The sequence below is a fragment of the Somniosus microcephalus genome, chromosome 6 (assembly GCF_052327205.1).
Source record: "Somniosus microcephalus isolate GS21.2 chromosome 6, FLI_Smic_1.0, whole genome shotgun sequence".
NCBI classification, from domain to species: Eukaryota; Metazoa; Chordata; class Chondrichthyes; order Squaliformes; family Somniosidae; genus Somniosus; species Somniosus microcephalus.
In genome coordinates, this window is record NC_140992.1 from 162,846,851 (window position 1) to 162,857,095 (window position 10,245).

The following is a 10,245-nucleotide window of genomic DNA, read 5'->3' on the forward strand; positions in this document are numbered from 1 at the left end:
CATGTACCTGTATTCTCAGAACTCTGTTTCCTCTGTGGTTAGTCTTAGCTTGTCGTTAGCACTCTTGCCTTTGAGTCAGAAGGTTCTGGCCCATATCCCATTTCAGACCCTTTAGCACATAATCTAGGCTGGCACTCCAGTGCTGAGCGCATGCTGCACTGAAGGAGGTGCCATTTTTCGGATGAGACGATAAAACGAATTCCTGTCTTCCCTGTCAGGTGGGCGTCAAGCACCTCATGACAATATTTGGAGAGCAGAACTCCACACACCCTGACATTGTCAAGAGTTTCTCATGTCTCATCTTAGCGAAGACCTTCTAGAAATCCATGTATGTCATATCCAATGCATTGCCCTTATGTACTCTTACTGTATTTCTTCAAAAAATAATAAGTTTGGTTAAACATGATAGCTTCTCTATAAATCCTTGCTGTATTTTTCGGTTTTATGCTCCAGCTCCAGACTTTTTTTGTCTTATTATTTAACAAAGATTGTAGTCTGTCATTAAGACATCGCACTGTTCACAACATTTAGTTTCAGTCATTTTTTTTTCAAATTAAGAACGCATGCTATCAAGTAATAATGACTAGATTGTTGCAGGTGTAATTGTTTTGTACATTGCGACAGCACACGGTCCGCTTATCTCTACATTGAGACTGAATCAACCTAGACTGATCCTCAGTGCCTTTCCATTCAGCCTTCGCTGAGGATCTTGGACAGAATGTTCTTAGAGTAATTTCACAGCAACTGTCGGATCACACCCCAAAATTGACAGTAAATTGGTAAACTCAATGAAAGGACACAAGGATGGTGGGTACAGGAAAGGTCACTGTCACACTTGTTCCTGGTGATTTAGTGCGGTATATTTTGTATTAGATTAGAGGGAGCTCTACACTGACACCTATATCTGCCCTCGTACGTCGTGAATCTAATATGGGTGGCATAAATAGACAAATTATTTTCGTTCTGCGGCACATATATGCTTAAATGGAAATTCCAAAGCTTTATTTGTGGAACGCTAAATATTTTAAACAATTATAAAACAATAGTTCGGCCCAACTGGAGTATCGTGTTCATTTCTAGGCACCACACTTTAGGAAGGACATGAAGGCTTTGTAGAGAGTACAGAAGGATTTACTAGAATGGTTCCAGGGATGAGTAATTAAAGTTATGTGTATACACTATAGAAACTGTGGTTGTGCTCCTTAGTGCAGAAAAGGCTAAGAGGAGATTTGACAGAGGTGTTTCAAATCATGAAGGGTTTAGATAGAGTAAATAAAGATAACCAGTTTTCAATGGTTGAAGGGTCAATAACCAGAGGGCAGAGAGTTAAGTTGATTGACAAAAGAACTAGCGGTGACATGAGGAAAAAGGTTTTTACGCAATGAGTGGATTGGCTGTGGAATGCAGTACCTGACATGGTGTTGGAGACAAATTCAAAAGTAGGTTTAAAAAGGGAACCGTGTCAAAAAAATGAAGGAGAAAAAAATGCAGTGATATTTGGAAAGAGCTGTGCAGTGGGAAACACTGGATTCTACTTCGAAAGCGCCGGTGCAGAGTCGATGGGCTGAATGCCCTCCTTCTTTGTTATACTAAACTATGCTTCAATAATCTATTCACTGATGAGTAAATGAAATAATACTGGCAAAGAGCAACATTGGCCCGTAATTTCCAATTGGAGGCTTCATGTGTGCGGATGTCTCTTATTGGGAGAAAATTCAATGCCCTCATCTGAGGGCCCCCGACCATTTCTAATGCTGGGCTTCTCCATGACGAAATGCGCAGGGCCCATCTATCCCAGGGGCGCATGCGGTTCGCAAGCTTCCGTGGGATTACGTGGTCCAGGCGAGCCAATGGGAGAAGGAAATCCCCCTTTATACTTTTGACAGGTAGACCTGTCAAAAGTATGAATGAGGGTCACTGAAAAAAGTCATCATAACATTAAATACATTTTAAAAAGCCATCACCTTTTTAAAATGAGTTCAAATTAAATTAAATTAAATACGTTAAACAAACATTTAATTTTTAGAAACAAAAATAAAGATTTTTATGAGGCTAAAAATAAACTTACATTTTTTTAAAGTTTTTTAAAATTAAAAATGAATGAAATTTATTTTTTACTTTTTTAAACTCTTACGCTGGTAAAAGCAAGCCTTATGCCTGCTATTACCAGGTGTAACATTTTGAATTGATTTCAGCGGGCAGAGGTTCTGCAGAAAGCGGAACTCTCCCCCGCAGAGGCCCTTCTCCAGGGCATGCGTCCGATCTGTCAAGAGGATACTTGACAGATCGGAAATTGCCGGTTTTATGCGCATGTGCTTCGCATGCCTGAAACCGGCATTTCTGATGTCACTACGGGTGTGTACACATCTCGTGCACACCCGTAGGGATCAGAAAATACTGGCTATTGAATTAGGCATTGAAAGGAGATCTCTTAAATAAGACTCTACCGCTTGCTTTCACTGCAGTTTACACTTTAATAGTTGTCTCAATAAACAGGGAGTCATAGAAGGACGTCTTAATGTTAATATAAACAGACCGGAAATATTACAACTAACGAAAAATAAACGGTAGAAAGGTCAGCATCTGAAAAAGAAAGCTAGTTTGAGGTCTCGGATGGAACGCCTCATAGGAGCATTGACATCAAATCCTATTGTGGTTTTCTGTCAGTTTCCATTTTAATTTGAGATTGACAGAGCTGTCGGGTTGGCATTTTATATATATATATATTTTTTTTTAACAGGGCTAGTTATGACCAGCACGGTCCAGTTAAATGTTGTATCTAATATTATCATAATTTAGCTCTTTGCTCTGTTAGATCAGCCTAAGCTCTTTCCTTACTCTTTTGCCTCTACATCTTCTTATGCTTTTTGTTCTCTTTAGGTTTCCGTCTTTGATTACAACCTGGGCCCATTAAAGCAGTCTATTTTCCAACGTCCCTCCAATGGTCTGTAAAATCGAAGTGTTTTACGGTTAGCTCATTACTTTGATTGGTCAGCAGAGTGATGCATGAAACAGAACTGAAAAGCATCAAAATTGTTTTCAATGTTCAGTCACCAACTGAACTGTGCTCCGAATGTGTGCTTCAGACACGGTTTCAATAGCGTACAAAGAAGTGTTCTATCGATATTATTCCATTGATACAGAAAGTTAACATTCAGGTACAGCAAACAATTAGGATGGCAAACGGGATGTTAGCATTTATTGCAAGGGAGTTGGAGTATAAGAGTAAGGAATTCTTGCTGCAATTATACAGGGCTTTAGTGAGACCACACTTGGGGTACTGTGTGCAGTTATTGTCTGCTTACGGAAGAAAGAATAGACTTGCCTTAGAGGAGTTGCAACCGAGGTTCACTAGATTGATTCCGTGGAGAATGGGACTCTTTTGTCTGTGGTTTAGAAGAATGAGAGGCGATCTCTTTGAAAACTATAAAGTTGTTAGAAGACTTGACAAGGTAAATGCTGAGAGGTTGTTTCCACTGGCTCGAGAGTCTAGAACTTGGGGTCACCATTTAAGGGGTCGGCCATTTCAGGCTGAGATGAGATGATATTTCTTCAATTAGGTTGTGAATCTTTGGAGTTCTCTACTCCAGAGACCTGTAAATGCTCAGTCGATATTTTTTTGGACTCTATGGAAATCAAGGGATATGGGGATATGGTGACAAAGTGGAGTTGATGTCGAAGATCAGCCTTGAATTTATTGAATGGTGGAGCAGACTCGAGAGACCTCATGGCCTATGCCTCATCCTATTTCTTATATTCTTATGAGAACACGAGGAGTAACTGACGCAGTGACTTCATGCTTTGGGATCTGAGATTTGAGTGTAGCCTGCACTGATAGATTATTCTCCATTACTTGGCCAGTCTCAATTTAACTCGTCGTGTTCTGCTTTACAGCACCAAATGTGCAATGAATTAAACATCGACATTGTTCAATTAGCAGTCTCACTCAGAGAAGTCAGTGATTAGACGGCGGGAGAGTGGGGAGAAAATCGAATGGTCCAATTGTAGTGTTTTTTATAAGGAAGAGCTTCAGGTAATTCCTTGGAACAGAGTAATGGAATATCACTTTGTATCTAACCGTACTGCACTGTCACAGTGCAAGCTAAATGGACCAGGTTCAAGGGAGCTTTATTATAAATCTAACCAGTGCTGTAACTCCACTCGGAGTTTTTGATGGTCAGTGTTTAGCAAGATTGACTCTGTGTCTATCCCGTGGCGTACCTGCAAAGGAAGTGTTTGATGGGACAGTTTAGAAGGAGCTTTACTCTGTATGTAACACAACTTCACTAGGCCTCGGAATGTTTTATGGTACAGTGTAGAGGGCGCCTTATTTTTTTCTAACGCGTGCTGTACCTGCAACTGAAGTGTTTGGATGGGCAGTGAAGAGAGAGCTTCACTCTGTAACCTACGGGTGCTGTGCCCGCCCTGGGAGTGTTTGAATGGACAGTGTAGAGGGAGCTTTACTCTCACCAACGCGTGCTGTACCTGCCAAGGGGAGGGAGGTTGAATGGACAGTGTAGAGGGAGCTTTACTCTCTATCCAACGCGTGCTCTGCCTGCCATGTGAGCCTTTGATGGGACAGGGTAGAGGAAGCCTTACTCTCTATCTATCCAGTGCTGTACCTGCCCTGGGCGTGTTTTTTGGGACAGTGCAGAATGAGCTTTACTCTTTATGTAACCCTAGCTTTAGCAGTCCTGCGAGTGTAGAGGGAGCTTTACTATATCTAAACCATGCTGTAACTGCCCTCTGAAAGTTTGATAGGACAGTGTATAAGGAGCTATACTCTCTATCTCACCCAACTGCACAAGACCTGTGGGTGTTTGATAGAGCATTGTATAAGGTAGTTAGGTCGGCAGCCACCACATTCTATGCTTGACTGGAGATGTTTGAAGCCGGGATTGGAACTGATGGTGATTGATTTATTTCGTATAATGGTCGCTCGTGCATATAAACATTTACCGAAATACACTTAAAGATAACGGTATGTATTTTAGATGCTTAGTATAGCATTGCATTATTTTACGCCTCCAACATTTTCGATAATTTAGTACAGAAACGCACCCGTTCTTTGAAGTGGCGAGGATCCTCTACGTTTCCGCGTGCGCCTAGTGAACACTTTGACCAGACACCAAGACGTGAAAAACCGAAAGCAACGAAATCCGACTTATTCTCAGCCAATTACGCCTTAAGGAGCACAGTTCATGAAAAGTTTTGAAAATGTAATCGCAACTCGCCCCGCGCCACTTTGGTTGAACAATCTAGATTTAACATTCCTGAAATTCCTTCGGCCCATAACAGATGGAAACCACCGATTCAAAACAACAGAACGCCACCGAAAAATGCAAACATCGTTACTCATTAATCATTTACTTTAAGTTCATTTGAATGATTCTTAGACAAATAATTTTTTCTGACTAGGTAACCAATTATAACTGTTTAACATATCAACATAACTCCATTCCTGGGCCAGATTTAACGTCCCTTCCTTTGCTCGGCGTCATAAGAACATAAGAAATAGGAGCAGGAGTAGGCCAATCGGCCCCTCGAGCCTGCTCCGCCATTCAATAAGATCATGGCTGATCTGATCCTAACGGTCAATCCACTATCATAGAACCATCTCCTGAATCTAACAGAATTAGACACACGAAATAGGAGCAGGATCAGGCTACACGACCCCTGGGCCCGCTCCGCTACCCACAGGGCCATGACCGATCCGAACCTAGTCTCATGTCCAAATTCCTGCCCACTCCCCATAACCCTTAATTCCCTTTACTTCTAGGGAACTGTCTATTTCTGTTTTAAATTTATGTAATGATGTAGCTTCTACAGCTTTTTGGGGCAGCATATTCCATGGACCTACCACCCTCTGAGTGAAGTAGTTCCTCCTCATCTCAGATTTGAAAGAGCAGCCCCTTATTCTAAGACTATGCCCCCTAGCTCTAGTTTCACCCATCATCAGGAACATCCTCCCCGCATCCACCCGATCCAACCCCTTCACAATCTTATATGTTTCAATAAGATCGCCTCTCATTCTTCTGAACTCCAATGAGTAGAGTCCCAATCTACTCAACCTCTCCTCATATGTCCATCCCCTCATCCCTGGGATTAACTGAGTGAACCTTCTTTGTACTGACTCGAGAGCAAGTATGTCCTTTCTTAAGTATGGGCACCAAAACTGTACGCAGTATTCCAGGTGCGGTCTCACCAATACCTTGTACAACTGAAGCAATACCTCCCTATTTTTATTTTCTATCCCCCTAGCAATGAAAGCCAACATTCCATTGGCCTTCTTAATCACTTGCTGCACCTGCACACTAACCTTTTGAGTTTCGTGAACCAGGACCCCCACATCCCTTTGTACGTCAGTACTTTCAAGTTTCTTGCCATTAAGATAATAACTTGCTCTACGATTTTTCCTGCCAAAGTGCATAACCTCACACTTTCCAGTATTGTATTCCATCTGCCAATCTCTGCCCACTTACTTAGCCTGTCTATGTCCCCTTGCAGGTTTTTTATGACCTCCTCACTCACTAATTTCCCTCCCATCTTAGTATCATCTGCAAACTTTGATATGTTACACTCGGTCCCCTCCTCTAAATCGTTAATATAGATTGTAAAGAGTTGGGGACCCAGCACTGACCCCTGCAGAACACCACTAGTTACTGATTGCCAGTCTGAGAATGAACCATTTATCCCAACTCTCTGCCTTCTGTTAGATAGCCAATTCTCTATCCATGCCAGAATATTACCCCCAATCCCGTGATTTTTTATCTTAAGCAATAGTCTTTTGTGTGGCACCTTGTCAAATGCCTTTTGGAAGTCTAAATACACTACGTCCACTGGTTCCCCTTTATCCACCCTATATGTTACTTCCTCAAAGAACTCCAGCAAATTTGTCAAACATGACTTCCCCTTCATAAAACCATGCTGACTTTGTCCTATTAAATTGTGATTATCCAAATGTCCTGATCCTGTCTCCTTAATAATGGACTCCAAAATTTTACCTACCACAGATGTTAGGCTAACTGGTCTATAGTTTCCAGCCTTCTGTCTACTGCCCTTTTTAAATAAGGGTGTTACATTAGCAGTTTTCCAGTCTGCCGGGACCTTTGCTGAGTCCAGGGAGTTTTGGAAAATTATTACCAATGCATCCACAACCCCTACTGCCACTTCCCTCAAGACACTAGGATGTAAGCCATCAGGTCCAGGTGATTTATCCACCTGGAGTCCCATTATTTTACCGAGTACCACTTCCTTAGTGATTTTGATCGTGTTTAGCTCCACCCCCCCCCCTTTAGCCCCCTGTTTGTCCAGTGTTGGGATATTCTTAGTGTCTTCTAATAATAACAATAATTCAACTTTATTGTCATTGTACAACGCACAAGTACATGAACAACGAAATGTGATCTTGCAAGCTCCCATGAGTCCAGTACAAATAACATTAACATTAAACATAAATAGCACCATCCTGGGAGAAGCAAAGCCGCTGCGTCTGTGCGCGCCACCATTCCATTTCCACCATTCCTCCTTTCCGACAATCTTCAGCCCAACACCCGGGCCTGCTCACCAGCCGCCCCTCCCGGGGCTCCTTCCGTGACCTTCTCACCAACCGCCCCTCCTCGGGGCTCCTTCCGTGACCTTCTGCACCTGGTCTTCCCTGATGGTCACCCCTCCAGGTACTAACCAGGCCTGGCTCTGCTTAGTTTCCAAGCCTTGCCAGTGACCCTGTCCCTAGTCCCAGGAACAGGGCCTACTGTAAAGACTGATTCAGTGTTTTTGCCATCTCCATATTTCCCACCATTAATTTCCTGGTCTCATCCTCTAAGGGACCAACATTTACTTTAGCCACCCTTTTTCTTTTTATATAACTATAAAAACACTTACTATCTGTTTTTATATTTTTTGCTAATTTACTTTCATAATCTATCTTCCCTTTCTTAATCAATCTTTTTGTTATTTTTGCTGTCTTTTAAAGTTTTCCCAATCCTCTATCCTCCCGCTAGATTTGGCTACCTTATATGCCCTTGTTTTTAGTCGAATACGATCCTTAATTTCTTTACTTAGCCACGGATGGCTGTATTTTCTTTTACACCCTTTTCTTCTCAGTGGAATATATATTTTTTGGAAGTTGTAAAATAACTCCTTAAATGTGATCATGTATCGTCTTACCCTTTAATCTATTTTCCCAATCCACTCTACTCAATTCCGCTCTCATACCTTCATAGTCTCCTTTATTCAAGCTTAGCATGCTTGTTTGAGATCCAACCTTCTCACCCTCTAATTGAATATGGAATTCAACCATGTTATGGTCACTCATTCCAAGGGGATCCTTTACTAGGACATTTTTAATTAATCCTGTCTCGTTACACAGGACCAGATCTAAGGTTGCTTACCCCCTGGTCGGTTCAGTTACATACTGCTCAAGAAACCCATCCCTAATACACTCAATGAACTCATCCCCAAGGCATGTTGATGCCTTTTTTTATTACAAATCTATAACAGTGAAACTACGTAGGTGGCTCCTTACCTTTACAGTTACTGAGTTGGTAACTCTTCCCAATGAAGATGATGATTGCTAGAAATATCACTGCACCCCCTGTACATCCAGCAATCAGTAGGGGAAGGGATGGGAGTCCATTACCTAAAATCATATTAATGATATGCATAATCATCACAATATTGCTATTACTAATAAGAGTAACAATCAATGACCAGCTCTTCATTGTTGGCAGTGTTATACAACCAGTCTATTGAACATAGGTTAGTTCTCCAATTTACATTTGGAGTGTCTCCACAGAATAGCCGAGGACCGAGACTCTTAACTGTGCAAACTGGTTTACATCTATATAGATACATAAAGACAGATAGATAGATAGATAGAGATTGAGAGAGGGATAGAGAGATAGAAATAGAGATAGAGAGATAGAGGTAGAGTTAGAGAGAGAGAGGGATAGAGAGGGAGATAGAGAGCGAGATGCAGAGAGAGATAGAGAGAGAGAGAGAGATCGATAGAATATTTTTATTCATTCTTATGTTCCTCTCAACTGAATCCGGCGCATACGTTGCTTGCATTATTGGATTAAAATGTAACTTTTGAATTTTCATTGAGACGACAATAATGAACTTATTAGCTAAGATGACTATAGCGTAAATTACAGGCGCATTATTCATTCTCGGGTGGTATCTCACGGAGAGTGGGGCAGCTATCACAGGAACTGATCTGGATCGGCAGCTTATCAATAACGGAAAATACTTAAATATATGAGAAAAAGACCTTCTACCAATTTTCTCTCGCTGTTAAATGGCGAGAAATTGAATCTGGTGAAGATTATTCTAATTCAGTTGACCATTATATTTTTTATAGATTACACTCCATTTCTCGGATGGGAGACGTTTGTCTCTTGTATCCGTTTCACAAATCAGAAAAAAGCAAAAATCTTTGAATGAACATTCTGCAAAATTCATTGTATTTCTGAATCAAAAGAGGATTGAGAGAAAATATTGCAGATTTTAATTGCTCAGTGGCTGCCAATATTTTACAAATGTCAACGTCTTACCTGGGTTAGAACTGGAATCAAAGTAAACAGCCACGGCTGGACTCTGTAGTGTGAGGTGAGACACCAGTCAAGTATATACAGCCCCGCTCAGGGCTGGCTGTGTCGTTTCCAATCTGCTGGAAGCTTCATACATTCGCATCGAATTCAGCTTTTTAATGGTGTTGATTTCAGTAACAATGTTGGTGTCATTTTTATACCAAGTGAAAGTGAGAGCCTCTGGGTAGAACTCGGCCGTTTCACACACAAGTGTTAGAGTAGATGGGTTGGTTCCGGACACATGGGGGACAAGTCTCACGGGGTCTGGGGAAACTGTGGAAGAGGGTATTTGAGTCCCGTTTGGCTTCCAGTCTTCCTGAATATGATAGGATGATTCCAATACGCATTTTAGTTTCTCAACAATTCGCAATAAAATTCTACCCATAACTTTCTAGGCTAATATGCGGACGATTCGGTACCGTGTCGCAGTAACAGGAGAAAGCAATTCAGTGCGAGTAGACATTCAGGCTGTCGCTTATTCCACTCAAATAAATACACTTAGATTTGAGCTCAGCAGCTTTTTTGCTAAGTTTTGCTTTTAGGCAGGTTTAAATCAATAGGCAAAACTTATTTCAAAGAACTCGCGTTAGGATTTGTAAATTTGTAACAAAGGGGGAAATTATTACCGTCCAGAGAAGCGATACATTTACTC

The 10,245-nt window shown here is 41.4% G+C and overlaps 1 pseudogene; it reads right to left on the minus strand.

Annotated features, from left to right (window-relative positions):
• Positions 1-2,910: 2,910 nt before the first annotated feature.
• Positions 2,911-9,978, minus strand: LOC147116159 (uncharacterized; annotated as a pseudogene).
• Between the last annotated feature and the right edge of the window lie 267 nt (positions 9,979-10,245).